Genomic DNA, 3,536 nt, shown 5'->3' with positions numbered 1-3,536 from the left:
TATATTAAAATTTTTTTTTTTTTTTTTTTTTTTTTTTTTTTTTTACTGTGATTTTGTGATTTTGATGCTTTGGGCTGGGAAACAATGTTTTAAATCTAAAAAGCTTCATGGGATGGAAAACCACTTTGCTGCCTAGCTCAACTCTTGCATCTACCTTTAAACACAGCTGCAGCCAAAAGGAGGATGGACTAGATGGCCCCCTGTTCTGATACAGTCAGGCAATGCCTTTAAAATGACCCATTTCTAAATAGTATTAATGTTTGCAAAGCACCCTGCATGTTTTGCAGCGTGCTGTCGGGAGGGTTGGCTGTAGGCAGATGCAGTCAATACTAAGCACTTATATAAGTTGCGTTGTTTTTTTGACCATGCTCTTGATCTTTGTCTGGTTCCCTTTACAACCATCTGTTTCCCAAGATGACATGTTGCAGCGTCATTTATGTGGAGAGTGAGGTCAAGAGGTTATGCAGATTTAACAACTCCACCTCCCCATTTATTCTCCAGCAGGGGCTTGTCTGGCACTCGGCAGGCCTTTGGTTATTTGATTTAGGGCTTTCAGTTAAACATGGACATGCCCTAAATTTACCAACTGCAGTCTCCTGTACTCCAGAGGAAGGTGGGGCTGACGTATGTAAACTGTGACACAAGGCAAGGCTTCACTAGCCAAGCTGGAAATCCGGTGCAGTCATCTACAGCGGCCCTCGGGCCACGTGCTGCCCGAGAGGCAGACGAAGGATTTCTCTCCGTCCGCGATGGAGGCTCCTCGAGGTCCTTGCGTCCCCCGCAGCGCTGCTGTCACGTGGCGGAGGTACCGTGCGAGGACCGTGAGAGCTGGTGCGTGAAATGTAGCGTTACGAAAAAGTCAGCGGCTGCTGAGACCATGTGGCCTGAGGGGAAAGAAAATGAGAGGAGAGTGGCAGGGTGAGAGATGAAGATGCAACAGACTTTTGTGATTGATTAGCATATAAACAGTGCCATCCTATGCTTGCCACACGTAGTCACGGATAAATTACTTCACAGCCATCTCCCATGGGGCCTATGGGGAGCCTGGCAGCCGATAACGGCTAGGTAGGTGGTTAGCAGGGATTCCTGGCTTCTCTTTTGTTTGCTGACTTGTATACACAAAAACACCCCCTTCCTCCCTGGAAACCTGGGAGAGATGGAAGTAGCCAGTAACGTGGATGCTAACGTGCAAAATGGTGAAAGCTAGCCTCTGGCCTCTCATCAGCCCGTCGCGCTGCTTCTGACGGGCCCAGCCACGTGCTGCTCCTTGCTTTCAGCTGTGCAGCCCTGCGTTATCTGATGGGGTAATGGCTTTCCTGAGCCTCTGCTTCAAGTAACTAGTATGCTGCAGTCTCATCTTCTAGCCAGCTTGGTTCAGCTAGCTAAGGCCTGCTCCTTTGAGGATAAAGGTTGTGGGTTCGGTCCTTGCTGCAGCTGTGTCTACGGGCACCCCTATTTCCGTGTCGTCCCTTCGTGGAGCGTGGCCTCTTTTGGTTGCTATAAGGATCTGGATGCTCTGCTTTCCTTTGCATCAGGCACTGCATGTTTTCCGCTCTGCTTTCTGTTTGGCTTGGAAAGGCCAATCTCCTTCCCCCAAGCTAGCTCTTCTGCCCAGACAAACAGACTCGGTGACTTGCATTTTTTTTTTGCAGAGTTTTATTTGAGAAGTTGGGAGCTTGTGATTGATCTTGCTCACGTCTATATGTGTAACAGGTGTCACTTTCAGTGTAGTACAGGGAAATCCCAAAATAGCTTAGGCTCTGCAAAGGGAAAAGAAAGACTGGTTATTTCAGCTTTGGCTGCGCTGAAAAACTCAAGAGCCCCCAGCCGACAGCGAAATCCAGAATTAAAATGGCAAGTGTGTGCCTTGTGTTGTGGCCTCCCTTACTGCTTTCTTTCCCATGCAGACTTTCTCTCGTGGCGACACAAACCGAGGTATAAATTCTTATACGCCTGGTGGTTTTTCGCTGGCGTCTTCCCCTACCTTTGCTCCTCCCCTAGGTTTCCCATTCTCTGGGATGAAAAATTTGATACCTTCCCTTGCCTAGCAGTGAAGTTGGTTATGTCACACTGAGGTTAACCTGAGGAGCTGTTCCCCTCTGGAACATTTTGCTTGGGTAATGCAGGCTCACGCGCGCATGCTATGTGAAAACATGTACCTGTTTGTAAGACTTCCTGGCCTGAAATTAATATTATCAGTGAACCAAGCAGTGCTATTCCGAGTCTCAAAATCCCCCGGCTGGGCAGAAGCTGTATCTTCTCCTTGTATCTCAACATCTGGATGGATGGGGTAGGAGGGGAGCCTATTGCTTTCTGGTATTTACAGCAACCTGCTTCGCACAGGGTGTCACTCTCGGGCCTGCCTTGCGCGGGGAGTTGCATTGCCTACAGGCCAATGCAAACAGATCCTGCAGCCGTGGCAGGAGAGGATCCGGCTTTCAGATGGAGAGGGCCGAGGGTTGATTGCCATTGATGAGCTGTCTGGGGTGTCGTGTTACATCTCCGGTTTGCAAATGCTCACAGCTGGCCTTAGCATGGCTTGTGTGAGGCCCAATTGTGCTTCAAGTTGAGCACGTCCATGAGCCTTGGCAGGCTCCGGGCCTGCGTACGCGACTTCCCAAAAATCCAGCACGTTGCTGAAAGAGTTAACACGATGCATTAACATCCTGTTGGCACGTATGTTCTTCTTTTTCTTTCAGGCCTGGGAGACGATTTGCCTTGCTTTTAAAAACAAAAAACCACCGCAAAGTCGGCCGTGGTTTCAGCTGCACTTGCTCAAGATTTGTACTGCCGACGACCGACCCTAAGGAGCGAACCGAGCCGGCGTGAGTAAGCAGCAGAGGGAACGATGCAAGCGTGCGAGGCTTGGAAGCGGAGCAGAGACACCGAGGTGAGGAACGAAAAGTGCAGAGTCCAGCAGTGACTTTCCTTCTCAGCCTGGCACTGTGGGCACCGACTCTCTTCTAGAAGAGCTGCAATTGCACTGCTATAACACAAGGAGCAGCCTGGAGAATTTTGAGCTGCGTCACAGAGCTCGGAGAGAGAGAGAGCAAGCTCCGTCGATAGGTCTACTAGCAACAGCCCTGCTGCAGCAAGAGCAGAGGGAGAGAGACAGCAAAAGAGAGAGAGGGATCCAGAAACAGAAGTCATAACACCATCAGGGGCCGGGGCTCCTGGCACCGTCCGGCGACGTTTTTAAAGAATATATTTGGTCGGAATCGATACCGGAGGGGTTCGCCCATTGACGATGCTGGAGACACGACGCGCTTAATCCCGCGGGGAGGGAGGGTGGGCAGACGCGAGAAGGGTTAACGGGAGGAAAATTCTGGAACGTTCTCTTCTGCGGTGCTGCACAGCGAGCGAGCAGAGGGCTGAGGACTGCGCAGATGTTGAAGGGGCAGAGCTCCTCGGCTCGGGGTCCATCTTCCCCACGTACGTACCTTTCGATCAGGATGGGGCTCACGCCGTGCCGGATTGCTCTTTATTGACTTATTTATTTGCAGGTCCCCCCCCTCCCCCCCCCCCCTTGGAGGCTG

General features: G+C 50.9%; 1 long non-coding RNA gene across 1 annotated transcript in view; it reads right to left on the bottom strand.

The window, feature by feature from the left end:
• Nucleotides 1-54: 54 nt before the first annotated feature.
• The window catches only part of LOC109295274, a 4,350-nt gene continuing 868 nt past the window's right edge, over nucleotides 55-3,536 (bottom strand). The window contains exon 2 of the long non-coding RNA XR_002096711.1: nucleotides 55-1,760. This is a non-coding gene — a long non-coding RNA (uncharacterized LOC109295274). The remainder of the gene's footprint in view (nucleotides 1,761-3,536) is intronic.

Source organism: Gavialis gangeticus, unplaced genomic scaffold (genome assembly GCF_001723915.1).
Source record: "Gavialis gangeticus isolate Ggan-Ray unplaced genomic scaffold, GavGan_comp1, whole genome shotgun sequence".
Lineage (NCBI taxonomy): Eukaryota > Metazoa > Chordata > Crocodylia > Gavialidae > Gavialis > Gavialis gangeticus.
The sequence above is the reverse complement of the archived record's forward strand: the minus strand, read 5'-3'. Positions and strand labels throughout refer to the sequence as shown.